Source organism: Lepidochelys kempii, chromosome 7 (genome assembly GCF_965140265.1).
Source record: "Lepidochelys kempii isolate rLepKem1 chromosome 7, rLepKem1.hap2, whole genome shotgun sequence".
Classification (NCBI taxonomy): Eukaryota; Metazoa; Chordata; order Testudines; family Cheloniidae; genus Lepidochelys; species Lepidochelys kempii.
Genome location: NC_133262.1, coordinates 39,763,403 through 39,779,100, shown reverse-complemented (window position 1 = coordinate 39,779,100; position 15,698 = coordinate 39,763,403). Strand labels below are relative to the sequence as shown.

At 43.5% G+C, this 15,698-nt stretch overlaps 1 protein-coding gene across 7 annotated transcripts in view; it reads left to right on the top strand.

The window, feature by feature from the left end:
• The first annotated feature begins 11,081 nt into the window (after nt 1-11,081).
• SLC6A1 (solute carrier family 6 member 1) overlaps nt 11,082-15,698 on the top strand; it is a 112,289-nt gene continuing 107,672 nt past the window's right edge. For 4 of the 7 annotated variants that reach the window (XM_073352311.1, XM_073352314.1, XM_073352309.1 and 1 more), the window contains exon 1: nt 13,370-13,585. The gene's annotated coding sequence lies outside the window, so the exon portion shown is untranslated. Of the gene's footprint in view, nt 11,247-13,369; nt 13,590-15,698 lie in introns of those variants that run through there. The other 3 variants (XM_073352315.1, XM_073352312.1, XM_073352313.1) reach the window with 2 other exon arrangements.

Here is a 15,698-nt window from a genome sequence, read left to right as displayed (position 1 = left end):
TTCTCCAAGGTACAAATTAATTTTATCCTTTGTCCCTGGATCTCCACTACCACCACCAAACTCTAACTGGGTTTACTGGGAAACATAGTTTGGACACATCTTTCCCCCCAAAATCCTCCCAAACCTTGCACCCCACTTCCTGGGGAAGGTTTGGTAAAAATCCTCACCAATTTGCATAGGTGACCACAGACCCAAACCCTTGGATCTGAGAACAATGAAAAAGCATTCAGTTTTCTTACAAGAAGACTTTTAATAGAAGTAAAGAAATCCCCCCTGTAAAATCAGGATGGTAGATATCTTACAGGGTAATTAGATTCAAAACATAGAGAAACCCTCTAGGCAAAACCTTAAGTTACAAAAAAGACACACAGACAGGAATAGTCATTCTATTCAGCACAGTTCTTTTCTCAGCCATTTAAAGAAATCATAATCTAACACATACCTAGCTTACTAAAGTTCTAAGAATCCATTCCTGGTCTATCCCCAGCAAAAGCAGCATACAAACAGACACAGACCCTTTGTTTCTCTCCCTCCTCCCAGCTTTTGAAAGTATCTTGTCTCCTCATTGGTCATTTTGGTCAGGTGCCAGCGAGGTTACCTTTAGCTTCTTAACCCTTTACAAGTGAGAGGATTTTTCCTCTGGCCAGGAGGGATTTTAAAGGGGTTTACCCTTTCCTTTATATGGATGACAAGGTCTATCCTAAACAAAGGAATGTGTGCTTGCCTTAATTTACATTTAAGCAGTAAACAGAGTCATTAAGCAGGAAGGGAAGACAAAGAAAGTTCAAACAGGTGAAAAAAACCTCAGGAAATATCCTTCCACATAGAATCTTTGGCTTCTGGTTCTCACCTGGAAATGTTTCTCAAGAGAGGGACTGAAAGTATAAAAAGGAGGGAGAAACACCCCAAAGCACCCCTCTCTATCTCTGCCCATCACATTCCCTGTGCCTGAAGAGACAAAGGAAGCAGACAATGAACTCTGTGGGAGGGGCCCTGACCTAAAGAGCTTGGTCAGTAAGACTGCTGGAAGCATGTGGTGAGAAAACTTAGCTGTGAATCTAATATCATTTGTTAAATTAGGCACCAGTAAGCATTTACTTTTTATTTTTCTTGTAACCATTTCTGACTTATGCCTCATTACTTGAAGTGACTTCAAATCTCTCTCTTTAGATAAAACAAGTTTATTAACTATAATCAATGTGTTCAAGTTGAAGTGTCTGGGTAATTCAATTTTGGGTAACAAGTTGTGTGCATATTATTCCATTCAAGGAATAAGAGACAATGTATTTGTACTGTCACTGAGAGGGCTGGGCAGTACAGGACATACGTTTCTGGGGGAAAATCTAGGATTGGGAGTGAATTGGGGTCACACGGCAGTAATTTTAAGGCTGGTAAGAGCCACAGTGTGGCTGGCTGGCTGCAGCGCACACACACAGACATGCTAGAGGCTGTCTGTGAACAGGAAGGCATTGTAAAGGGCACCCCAGGTCACAGTGTAGGGGTGACATAGCTACTCATTAGTCTAGATTGTACCCTGGTGCCACAGTGGGATAATCTGCCTCCCAAGAAGGACTAATTTTATTGCCTAATATTCAAGGTCAGTGTAAACCCTGAATTCTGAGTTTTTTATACCTTCCAAAACTTTTTTTTGTATTAACTGTTACAGTTCTGGATATTCTTACTGTATGCATCCGATGAAGTGAGCTGTAGCTCACGAAAGCTTATGCTCAAATAAATTGGTTAGTCTCTAAGGTGCCACAAGTACTCCTTTTCTTTTTGCTAATACAGACTAACACGGCTGTTACTCTGAAACCTGAATTCATATAGACTCACATATACTCATATAGATTCAAAACAGCAAGACATAAATGGGTTTTATTCAGTTAAACAGTATAAGAATCCTCGTAAATTGAGGGAGTGGATTTTTCAGCAGATCTGCCATTAGCATGATCCAATAACACCCAAGAGCACAATGATCAATGAACCAAAACCAGCTTCTCCCGGGGTTTTTTTCCAAGCTATTAGAAAGTGAAATAATCAATTACAAAGCTGACCTTTTGAAAAAGGGAAATAGGAGAATTTGCAATACAGTTGAATGAAGTACAGTACATGGGTTTGAAGGAGTGTGCTACCCCTTTAATGGACTGACTGGTGCTTACAATCTAGACAGCCTGATGTAATCAAGGGCAATCAACCCCTTCCCTGCCCTCGGGCTATTTAAATAGGAACAAGCAGTTGTGCAAGAGAGGAGACTAGTAGCTATGCAGGCTATAAGGGGGGTGGTGAGCCTTCAGGTGCTAGGCGATTAGCTTGAGGAGACAGTGTTGCTAACTCTCATTATTTTGTTATGAGTCTCATGATAATTATTGTTAAGGCCCCAGCTCCTGAAGTCAAGTGGAGATGTAATGATTTCAGCTTTCATTCCTGAAGAAAAGGTAAGTTTTTAGCCCTTGTGACTGTAGAGAAAGTGTCAAAATGTGACCCCAGTGCACTCTACCGGTTCAAAAAGTAGAAGGGAAATAAAAAAAACACCAAATCGGTTATTTGTACATAATCTCATCATTTTAAAGCCAGTCACATGATTTTTGGTGAGCCTGGCTCATGATTTTTGAACACCTGGGGTTGGCAATGCTGAGGAGATTGGAATCTTTGATTTCAGCCCTCTCTAAGTTTGAAAGCTCTGAACCAGGATCCTGAGGTAAGGGCCTTATGAATGCATGACAAATGCACCTTCTCTGAGACCTTGTTAAAGGGACCTGCTATTTGGTTTATTTTGACTTCCCTTCACAGATCCTTCAAAGTGAACTTACTGATACCCCAGTTGGGGAGAGGGGTGGAAGACATGGTGGGACACCACTATAGTGCCACCACTGGGCTGCAAGGAGTGGGGGTGGGAATGGAACATGCCTGTCACAATGGGCCAAATGAAATTCTGGGGTAACTCCACTTCAGTCAATGGAGGTATGCTCTGTGGAGCAGATAGCAGCCCATCCTGTGTGTCTAGGAAGCCGAGTAAAGCAAAAGGTGCCCCCTATTATTCCTTTTGTACTGACCATCCAGAAGTCGAATAGCAGTATGAAGAGGGAATGGCTTTTGGGGAGCTGCTACACCCCTCCCTGTGCAGGTGGACAGGGACTGCAGGAGAAGGAGTGGGGAATGGGTGGACCCTTGTCTCTGTGCCAGCCAGTACATCTATCTGGGGGCTTTATACTGCTCCCTGTCACTGTAGCATCTGAGTGCCTTCTCTGTGACATCTGCGTAGTTATGCTGGGGGATGTATGTCCCATATGTATATGGCTGGCAGAGGTTATGTCCCCTTTGGAATGGGGGAACCTTTGAGTCACATTTTGTTACTGATCTTCTGGAAGAGTGGAAGCACTAAACACTGTTCCACAAAGCTGCAGTTGACCCTGGGGTGAATTTGGCACTGGGTTTTTACATAGTGATTGTAAATGGTAATATTTGCTTTTGACGATAATTTCTTTATCCAATTCTTATGGCTTGATTTTCCCTATCCGCAAAGGTCTGTTTTTGTGGTAAGCACATCTGGATGGTTTTCACCAGAGTGGAGTTGGGAAAGGGATCGTCTGCTTTGAGAACCTATTTTGATGACAGACAGGAAATAGACAAACTGCTAATTTTAGCTTTGCCATCAGTTCCTAGCCAGTGCGCTTGACAGAGCAGTCTCTTGCTGCTTCCTCAGCATGCAAATCTCTTAATAGTCCCTGGATACTCTCTAGTCGCCATTGTTTGAGACTCTGATCTCATGATGATGATATTCTTGAATCTCTTCTTGTCTCTGCTATAGTTAGCATTGCTCATACATTTCTATATATAATAATTTCTCTTTCCCTTCCACATATTAAAGTCAAATAGCTCTGCTTAAGGGAGAGCCAAGACTGTTGTGATTTATTTTTTTAAAACTAGCCAAATCTCTTTCTGGGATATGAAAATGTAATGGAACATTATGAATGCACTTTTATGCTCTAGAAATGCAAAAAGAGCTATTGTGATAATCATTAGATTATTTGTTATAATCTATTAAGGCCAAATGCTGGCTCCAATAACATCCATCATTGTTGGGCTCCAATGCAATTATCATTAGGGACCTGATCCAAAGACCACTGAAGTTGGTGGGTGGCTTTCTATTGACTTCAGTGGGATTTGCTCAGGCCCCAAATATTTGTTAATCTATTCAAACCAAACCTGGGTTCCAGTAGTGTCCACCAAAGCTAGGCTTTACAGCACAGGTGGTCCGAATGAGGAACTTTCAGGAGGCACTTAGGGCTGCAGTAATACTCAAAACTCCAGTGGGTTCAAAGGGAGGGGAGGTTCATCCAGCTGTCCTCCCAATTAGCACTCTTCCTGCCCTGTTCCCATACTTTTATGCACTGTGTCCCTTACAAATTCAGCCTATGGTGTAGAGTGGGGAAAAGAGGTCAAATAATATAAAGTGCTGCTGAGATGAAGCTGGTCGGTCATCACATCATGATTTATGCTTTAAGAATCCTCTGACCAAAGTCTAATTTCAGTTCAATCTCTATTCAGTTACTGAGCCAGTAATGTACTGCAACCACCTTTGGCACCAATTGAATGAGTAATGGGGATAGGGGCCGCTGGGTATTTTTCCAGCTTTCCCATTTTGTGCTTGAATAAAATAAGGCCTAGGAAACACCACATTAAAGTATAACTTCTCAATATTTCCAAGTCAAAAACCAAGTTTAACTGATGTAAAGATTTCTTTACAGTGTGACCCTGTGTTACTGTGCTTCAGAGGGGGAAAGACAATAGCTACAAGGGTGACCCATATTCATGCTGTTTTTAATCACAAGATAATTAAAAACAAATTACTTATAATAGTGTCTTTCATCCCAAGGGTTCAAAAAGCTCTTTACAAAAATTTGGCCAAATGTTGCTCTTAATTATATTCATACAATCATGTTCAAATCTGTGTCTCCTTTCTTCAATCACTGAAATGCACACACCTCTGGGAAGGTACACAGCAGCTGCTTATCAGAACAGAATAAACTATGCAGCAAGGTAGGGCAGCAGGTGAAAAATGCCAAATCCAGTAGAAATGATGGGATATTTAGACAAGTGGAATACTATAACCCACATTGGGCAGGAGGACATGAGATAGCACCCCCATGCTTGGGGAAAGAATTGCCATGGGATTTTGAATGAATGCAGGTGGTCAGGATCTTGACTCAGCTGGCACACCTCCCTTCAGCCTGGGGTAGGGATTCAGGACCACCTGTTGAATTATTAGCACCACCTAGTATAGCACCTGTGTTTTCATAGTTTCTGTCCTAGTACTGACCAGATTTAATTCTGCTGAGCTGAGATCTATTGAGGTATAGTCCAAATTGTTGTGGCTCAAAGCCTTGACATGAAACTATGTTGTTTCTAGAAATACAGCCACAGAGGCCTGATCCAAATATTCAGTTGTTTATGGAAGCATGATTCCCATCTGTTTGTCAAAGGAGTTAGTTTTCTGTTTCCAGCAGTTTATTTTGTGTCAAACTGCATGTTGGCACTGTTTGCACAGTTCACAATTAGGGGAAACAGATTGTTGCTTTGATCATTCAATCATGTTGTGTAGAGAACTGTTAAAAATGTAATGCTGTAGCTTGTAGTGTTTAACAGTATTAAGTGGTGTGTTGGCTGCTATCAAAACCCTTGATGTCACTGTATTCACAAGTACTAGTTTGCTTTGTACGTAACAAAACAACTGTCTTTTTTTTTTTCCTGTAGGCCTACAGCTAACAGCTTCCAGTTTAAATCGATTTTCAGCTTCCACAATGGAACTGTCACAGGTCTTGAGAGTATCAATAGTGTTGGGGCAAAGAGCATTCTAACATATTTCCCTCTTTGTATTGCTTAGTGCCCAGGGACATTTTACGTTAAATGCATGTTACTGCATACTCTGTTTAAATGAACAGAGTGAAAATAAATCCCTGGGGAGTGAAGACTGAGTCTTATCCATATCCAAATCACCCTTGTCCCACAGGGAAAAGGAGGTTGGCCATCATCTTGGCATCATCCAGGGACAGGAGTGGGTGAGATCTGTGGTTCCCTCTCTGGGATCAGTGCAGAAAAGTTCATGCAGCTTCCTGTCATATTAGCTTTCTCATGCCTCCTACCCTACCCTGGGAAATCCATCCTAACTCTGCTGCTTATATGGAGATTCTGGATCAGCAACCAGATGGAAAGTTCCTGGCAATGCAGTTCCAATAGAGCTGCTCTTCTAAGGAGCTGGAGTAGGGAACCAGTGCAAAGACCCTGTGCCTCCAGCAGATCCTGTGAGAGCTATGGTTTCTGGGATGGAACCATCAGGTGTTCTGCATGAGGATGAACCCTGCTGCATTCCTACATCATTCAGGAAAGCTCAGCAAGGAGATAAAAACTCAGTTTTCCTCCCGCATAACTCTTGGGTGTTTCAATGGGTGAGGACTGTCTTCTCCCTGGATGATTGCTGTGAGCTCTTTTTTTGCAACCCTATGTAACAGATACTTATTTCTTGTTTTGCTGCAATATAATTTCTTTCAAGGTCTCTAAGTAAGAGTTTTCATTATCTGCCAGAGGAAGGGAGAGGATTTGAACATGTCTCCCACACCCTTCATGGCAGTGCTCTCACTACTGAACTATGGAATATTCTGATGAGGGGCTCCCTCACTCTCTCCTGTTGAATCTGTTCCAGGCAGAGGGGAGAATTGAATCTGTCTCTCCTATATTCCAGGTGAGTGCTCCTATCTCTGGGCTAAAAGTTTTATAGGGTGGTTGCCACTGCCATCTCTTCCTCTTCCTCCTCGTCCAGCCATTTTGTGTAGTGTGAGGCTGGCACCTGACCCATTCATAGAATCATAGAATATTAGGGTTTGAAGGAACCTCAGGAGGTCATCTAGTCCAACCCCCTGCTCAAAGCAGGACCAATCTCCAACTAAATCATCTCAGCCGGGGCTTTGTCAAGCCTGGCCTTAAAAACCTCAAAGGAAGGAGATTCCACCACCTCCCTAGGTAATGCATTCCAGTGCTACACCATCCTTCTAGTGAAAAAGTTTTTCCTAATATCCAACCTAAACCTCCCCCACTGCAACTTGAGACCATTACTCCTTGTTCTGTCATCTGCTACCACTGAACAATCTAGATCCATCCTTTTTGGAATCCCCTTTCAGGGAGTTGAAAGCAGCTATCAAATCCCCCCTCATTCTTCTCTTCAGACTAAACAATCCCAGTTCCCTCAGCCTCTCCTCATAAGTCATGTGTTCCAGCCCCCAAATTTGTTTTGCTCCCCCCCACCCCCCGGACACTTTCCAATTTTTCCACAACCTTCTTGTAGCCTGGGGCCCAAAACTGGACACGGTACTCCAGATGAGGAGTACCTCACCAATGTCGAACAGAGGGGAACGATCACGTCCCTCAGTCTACTGGCAATGCCCCTACTTATACATCCCAAAATGCCGTTAGCCTTCTTGGCAACAAGGGCACACTGACTTATATCCATCTTCTTGTCCACTGTAACCCCTAGGTCCTTTTCTGCAGAACTGCTGCCTAGCCATTCGGTTCCCAGCCTGTAGCGGTGCATGGGATTCTTCCGTCTTAAGTGCAGGACTCTGCACTTGTCTTTGTTGAACCTCATCAGATTTCTTTTGGCCCAGTCCTCTAATTGTCGAGGTCCCTCTGTATCCTATCCCTACCCTCCAGCATATCTACCACTCCTCCCAGTTTAATGCCCTATGCAAACTTGCTGAAGGTGCAGTCCATACCATCCTCCAGATCATTAATGAGATCAGTCCCACAAGACACTGCCTAGGTGCCTAAGTTGGCTGACTCCACGTAATGGGTTCCTGTTCACGGCTTGTAACACCAGGTGCCTCCCTGCCTATCTCTGTGAGAGGGGAGGGACTTAAGACACACTCTTCTTGTCAGCATCTCCCAATGGTTAGCTTAGATGGCTCCCTGCCTAGCATGCTGGCTTTGTGGCTCGCATTCTAAATCACCGGTCTCTCCCTATTCATTGTATAGTGAGCCTTGGTGCCTAACTCAGGCTTTGTGGATCAGTGTTTCTGTGATGATTTTTTAAGTGTCCTAAAAGTTAGGAGCTATGACACTTTGTTTCAATGCCTATGTCCTTTGTGGGTCCAGGCCATAGTCCCTAGGAGGACAGCTGTGAAACCGTGGTATAAAGCAGTGAATTTGTAAGCCAAGGAAGGCCAGGACTGAAAGGAGGCAGTCCCAGAAGGAGGACTGAAACTCTGGTCTAAGGGGGGGAACTTGCTGTCGGGGAAGGCAGGACTGGAACTACATAGTCCCAGGAAGAAGGGCTGTTTAACTTGAATTTACAGCTGAGTGAAAGGGGGCTCACTCTGGGAACTTAACTGTTGAATAAATTCTCTCTCCACTGAGGGACAATATTCTATTAGACTTTTGCTGTGAGTAGACTCTTTCCAGGAACCTCAGAGAAACTGAGGGAGAGTGCCTGCAGCACCACCCTGGGTCATGAGGGGTGGTGGTGGAGACATTTACACTGTTATAGCCACCTTTGTGTCTTGCATATTCTGAAGGTTTCTGCAGGGGATCTGCTGAGAATAACTAGAATTCAGCTATTGGCTGTTAAAACTGTTCAAGGAGTAAAGGACCACTCGACTTGAGTAAGATTATCAGAATATGCTCCCAAATTAATAAAAAAAAACTAAGTCAACCAGAATAGCTTGAATACAGCCTAGAACCACACAAGGCAATTGGGCTAGCCATGGAGTAAGGTTCTGATCCATGGAAGAATCTGACCCTATATGCCCCTGAAGTAACAAATATGTCATCAAACCAGTGTTAGTTCCCTGGTATAGTAAGTAGAAGAAGTAGACACCAACTAAAATATCTGAGACCACATAGAAAGGAAAACAGCCTATTGGAGAATAACAGGACAATCCGATTATTACTCACAACATGAACACCCACAATTAATGGGCAACAATATTAAAAATTCAGTTAACATAGTTACTAGATCAAAACTCCTAAGCAAGTCACTGATGATTCTGAGCAACCTGTCAGCCCATGCATAACTACTTGTGTATCATAATAACTAGGCAATTTTATGAGAGCCCCTCTATCTACTTTCCCTAGTCTTGAACATGTTTTAAACACTGATTCTCCAAAAGTCTTGAGAGTCTATGGAGAGGGAAAAAACGTTCAGAAGATAGATTATGGCCAGATGGTTCACAAATGCTGGGTGGATTTGTTGCCCAGGGATAGGACAAACAATAGCCTATCAATCCACCCACCTATGCCTTCTGCTTTGGGGAATCCATTAAGGAACAAGAATATAGGAAAAAGGCATGCAGTCTTCCTTTTACTGACAAAACAACAATGCAATGGATATTAGTTTCTCTTCAGCTGTTACAGATTGTATATCACTGATTCATTAATGTTAGAAGGCACTGAACGTTGTTTGACCTTCAGAACATTGCAATGATGCCCTGAGCATCAGCATATAACATATGGGACTTACTCTTCCACTGCAATGGGAATTACTTTAATCCCTCAGGAGAATAGGGCCCTACATGCCATCTAATTACAGCCCAAGCAATCCCCTCCTGTGTTGTGGAGAAAGATGGAGAAGCTCTGTAGTGAAGAAACACTGTTGTAGAGCTCAAACACTAACCCTCTTAAGAGAGCTTCACATATCCCTGGTCCACCTTTCTCCTAGGCTGACTGCTAGAAACAAAGGTCTCAATTTTGAATGTTAACAGTTTAGACAGAGCAATGTTGAAGGTATTACTCTTGACATACAAAAGGCTCCTCCAGACAGCCAACCACTGTTCCACTGAGGCTAGCTTGAGCATGCCATCTTCATGTCTGTCTTTTGGATAGGCTGTAATAAGATCAAGGGATATTTCACTTTTGAGACTGAAGGGTGCTGAGTGGTGGTAAGAATTCATGTGGGCTGAATCTCCCACGAACTCCTATAAAAGGAGAGATCTGCTCTGGAAAAACTGAATTAAATGTTCTGGACCACAATCTCTTCTGGTGTAAACAGGCATTTCTCCACTGGCTTCAATGCAGTTGCACTAATTCACATGAGCAGAGAATTTGGCCTTTGTGTCTCCTTAAAGGACCCATAGAGGGAAGCAGTTGCCCGGCTGATATGCCCAAAGGTATCTAAAGTCTTAATGGTTTGAGACCTGTCTACCTTGTAGGTCTAATCAGCCCTCTGAATTGCTATTGGAATCCGATAGATATGGACAAAAAACATTTTGCGAAGACACCACCTCCAGATCAAATTTCTCTTTTACTTCCCCCACCTTCCTCCAGTAAATGTACTGAGAAGGCTGTGGAATGTAAACCTATAAAAATGGAGACTAATTCACTATTGTTCTAAGGTAAGAAGCAGCTGACTCCACCTCAATCAATGGCCTAAATTAGCAATAATAATCCAATCTTCCAGCTATATGGTCTTGAAGAGCCGAGCTAATGTATGGATACATTTGCTGTCCTTTCCAGCAAATGTCAAGAAAGGTCATGACTAGAACTGACATGCATGAATGTCTTCCTCCTTAGAAGTCCTTCCAAAGCATAATAACATTATTTTTCCCAGTAGCATCCATAACAAGTTAGGTGTATGATGGTTGTGCCAAGAGGACACAGTCAGGATCAGGGATCCAGTGTGTAAGCCCAGTAAAAGAAGGTTGCTGCCCTGGACACGCTAAATACTTTACAAACACACTATCTGACATACTTTTTTTTTTTGGGGGGGGGTAGTAAAACTACTTGCTCAAGAAACTAAAAATTCATTTTATGTCGCTGTAGAAATGTGTATAGGGAGGGGAAAAAGGGATTAGGGCCATATACTGAAGTCCTTACTCAGTACTTATTCATGCAAAACTCCCATGGTCTTATCGTTCAGTAGTCTGTCCTCAGATAGTTGCAGGTGATACTTTCTGAAATCAATAAGAATTACTCATACATACTTCAAGGCAGATTTTGGCCCACTGTAAGAACTTTAGTGTATATGGCCCCATGGTTGGTTGTATCTCCATCACTGCATTTTGACTAGTTTCCCAAACCTTCATCTCTTTTGACAGGTTGCAACACAAGAAACATTCAGCACCAGTGATTAAACCTATTGAAAGAGGCTACCACGTTAGTAACTTCTTCCAGCACTATGGCATTAATCTGGTATGCTATTTACCCTACATTTTCTTAGTGTTGAATTCAGAGGATCAGAAAATACCATCATATAGTAAATGGTGAGTAAACACCTCTATGATGTTTAGACACACACTTCAATTGCTTGCTTGCTTCCTTTTTGAAGGATCAGCAGAATAGAGAAATCATGGTTGAGGTACTCATTAAAATGTGCCTATTTTGGCAGCTTGGTCAAAAACAAAGCTGACACAGCTGCAAAAAGAAAGCAGCTTTCCCAAAGATTAGCAAAACTAGGACCTTATCTGAAATAACATAAACTGACTTATCTCGGAAAAACCCCTGGAAGATGTCCTCCATTTCTCTTGCTGAAATCCTGTTATTAGTTGTCACATCTTCCACTCATTTCAAATGGACCCTTCGGGAGTCAACACACTTTTTTTCTAGATGTCACTTCTCACAAATAGCTATAGTCTAACTGTTGTTTGTGAAATTCAGTTACATAGCAGAACATTTTGGCTTTTAACTCAGACATTTCTGACAAGGAAGAGTGTTTTTGATACTATCAGGTACTACATCAGTGACTTACCACCACTTTATGCATTTATACATGCCTTATAAATAGAGCTGGTTAGGAATTTTTCAGTAAAACGTTTTATCATTGGGAAATGCTGATTTGTTGAAACTGAAACTTTTTGTGAAAACTGTCAGCTTCAATGAATTTTTCAACTCTAAAAAAGGTTGGAAAGAATTTTTTTAAAATTGTGGAGAGGTCTTTTGATATTTTTAAATAAAATTTTGGTTGTGGGTTTGGACCAACTTTTCATTTAGAAATTTAAGCTAACTGTTAAAACAATTTGGGTTTTTTTACTAATGTTTCAATTGATCAAAACGACTTTAATGAATCACAATTTCTTACAAATTTTTCAAGAATTCATCTTTTTGTCCTAATGCAGGATGGGGAAAAAAATTTGAAATTAGGAAATTTTCATGAGCTGGAAAAACCATTTCTGGAACATCTGTGTAAAGGCCTGTGGCAGGGGGACTGCAGAGCATGAATAACAGGAAGGGGGTTTTGGGGTTTTTTTTTTTTTTTAAATTCTCAGTACAAAGTAAACAATGCTAGTTATAACTATACGGCTGCCATGAAAAATATGACAGGTTTCAGAGTAGCAGCTGTATTAGTCTGTATTCACAAAAAGAAAAGGAGTACTTGTGGCACCTTAGAGACTAACCACTTTATCTGAGCATAAGCTTTTGTGAGCTACAGCTCACTTCATTGGATGTATGCTGTGGAAAATACAGGGGGGAGATTTATATACAGAGAGAACATGAAACAAGGGGTGTTACCATACACACTGTAAGGAGAGTGATCAGTCAAGGTGAGCTATTACCACCAGGAGAGCGGGGGACCTTTTGTCGTGATAACCAAGGTGGGCCATTTCCAGCAGTTGACAAAGTCTGAGGAACGGGCGGGGGGGGGGGGGGAGGTGGGAATAAACATAAAAACATGATTGCTCTGGGCTTGTTGGCATCTAGACAAATACAGGAGGGGGTCAGAGGTAGCTGTGCTCCAGACCCTCCCAGTGAGCTAGACCTGGATCCCGCCACCAGCTAGAACCCCCTCAGTCTAGCAGCCACCTCTCCAGAGCTGCTCTTGCCTGGGAAGAGTCTGCTGGGGGACAGCAAATCTCCATACTGCCCATGGTCTCTCCTGGTGGAAAGGGGGACATCTCTCAAACCATAGCAGAACCTTTTCCCCTGCGTCCAGTCTAGCCTACACTCCTCCCCCGCCGGTCTGTCCTCCACTTGGCCCGTCACCTCCTCAGTGCGTTTGGGGGGGGGCACTCCCCCGCTGCCCCCTGAGCTGCTCCTTTGCCCCGCTCCCACAATCACCCCCAGCGCCTGCCCCCGCTTTGCTGCTGTCTCTGATCTGCACCTGCTGAGTCTCCTTCTCACCTCGCCCGCAGCACCCCGCCCAGCGCCCCTCCCCCCACAGCGCCGCTGCCCCTGTCCCCGCAGTCCTGCGCCGGGGCCCGCTGTCCGGGGCACACGCCCGTCGAGGCCGCCCCGCTGGGCGCGTGCCTGGCGCAGGGTCCCGGCCGGGCCGGGGGCTGTCCTGGAGACCCGCCCGCCCCCCCCCCCCCGTTCTCGGAAGGGGCCCAAGCTGCGGCGCGGGGCCCCCGGGCGAGGTGGCGGGGGCCGGCCCCCGCACCCAGGTGTAGGACCCAGGCGGTGGGGGCGGGGCCGCTCGGCCCGGCTCCCCTCCTCCGGGTGGGCTCGCGCGTGCTGCGCGGGGAGGGCGAGCCAGAGCCCGGAGTGTGCAGCCGGCGCCGAGCTTTCCATGAACAGTCCTGTCGGGCAGGGCGAGCAGCGCGGGCGGGCTCCGGCACCTCCGCCAGCAGTGGCGGCCGCGGCAGCAGCCTCCTCGGGAGCCCGGCAGGTAGGTGCGTGCGGTCCCGCAGCAGCTGCCCCACCGAGAGCTGCTGCTTGGCGCTTTCTCCGCGCCCAGCCGTCCCGGGGTGCTTGGCTGGCGCCGGGGGCGGGTGGACGGAGAAGCGTCGGGCTTTGGGGTGTTGGTTGGGTCGGTTACACTCACGGGTCTCTCCGGTGAGGACAAACCCCCAGCGAGCCCGTTACTGGCACTTTGTAATGCATGGGGACCCGGCGGTCCTGCCCCGAGAATAGCCTCTACCTGTGGCATCTACCTGTCCTGCTCATGCCTCTCGCTTGAACCTGCTCTCAGGCCAGCTCTGTGTCAGCGAGGCTGGAGCGAGATCTCTATGTCTGTGCCACTTGCCTGAAGTTTCTTTACGCCCTGTGGTACCTTGTGGGGCGTATGATATCTTGGGAATGATCTTTGTTTGCTTGTGCAGTTCTGAAAATGCAGAATTTTTGAAAACACATCCAGTGTTTCTAGCATGTAAGGGGTGAGATGTTTCTAAAAGTTTGGTTCACAAGCTATTTTAATGCTTTGTGAGATGTGCAAAAAAATGGCTTTGCTTAAAATTTAGGATTTTCTACAGGGTGAACTAAATATCAAGCTCAGTTTCTATTCCCATCTATAAATAACACTTATAATGTAACTGCAGGTAGCTACATCTTAGAGAGAGAGAGGGGCTTATATCCAACAATATCAAATTGTGGACAGTTGCAAAAAGGGAATCTAAGACTATTGGCTACTATAAAAAGGCAACTAAGGTGGAATTGACACTGTAATCCTGTTAGTAGCTATAATCTTAGATTTCATTATATCAAATCTTAGGGGACTATTCCCTCATTTAAAAGACCAGGTTATAGATTTAGAGTTAATAACTACCTTTGCTGCACATGCATAAATTATTTATTATATGTATGTAAAGCAACCACCAAACACCTGTTAAGAATACTGCATGTCAGTCTATCACATAGATTTGTCTTCTTGCTGAGCTATTTGCTGAACATTTCCTATTTTCTCCCTATTTGCACCCTGTCATGTTGTTTTCCTCCACAATGTTATCAACAGTGGCACAGAATGCTTGAGATGCTCCTAGATGCCAAGAGCTTTGGTAATGAAGGTCAATGAACAGGAATTTGCCTAATGCCAGTATAAAGTCATTCCTGTTCCCAGTTTTCTCCCCAGAGGGTGACTGCTTGAAGGTGGTTAACCCCAGCCTAACTTGATTTTACCTACACATTTTGGATTGCAGAAGTAATTAGGTACAGGCACTCTTAAGGCCCTAGGAAGAACTGAATCAGTTCTCTCTGTTCCTCATTTTGTTATTCACTGAGCTAAACACTGATTTCTTGTTAACATGAAATCTTTGTTCTATTGAAGTAGACAGGGTGAAAGGAGAAAAAAAGTGTCAACATGAAACAAATAAGTGTTGTTAACTTGAATGACTAAAATATCAGACTCTTACACTAAAGAACTACTGTTTATATCACTTTTATTTAATGAACATGATAGTTCACCTGTTTACAAAAAAATAGGCATTGATGGTTCTGATGCTCTTCACCTTTTTATTTTTGTTTGAGTTGTTTTTTTATTGTTTGAGAAAGGATGGTGAGGCGGTATTGGAGACTTAGATAGTGGTGGTTGGAATATTTTTCTCTAAACAATGCATTGGGATGTGACAAATGTTCTATGAAGACACACATTTCAAATGAGATGCTATGGGAATGGTTGACAGAGCAGTCTGCATCTGGATTTTAAAGAGATTGTTCATTCAGCTCAATATGTTCATGAACTTCAGTTGATGGTGTTAATGTTTGAAAAGAGTGAACTGTGTCTGTTTAACAATATGTACAGTGAAAGTGCTGGAAATAAGATTTTGTTTTACAAAATTATATCTCTAGATGTTTTCTTGTCTGTTAAATGTAACTTGTGTATTGTCAGTCCTTTGTTATGTATGAAACAGTTCTTGGACAAAAATAGGTGAACTATGTTCATTTAAAAAATTAATTAGTCATTGTTTAGAACTGTTTAACAAGCTACAAAACATTGCACTGTTTTATAAAGAAATCTATTGAACAAAAATGAAGAGCAAAGTTTTTTTCAAGAGTAAGTTGAGCAT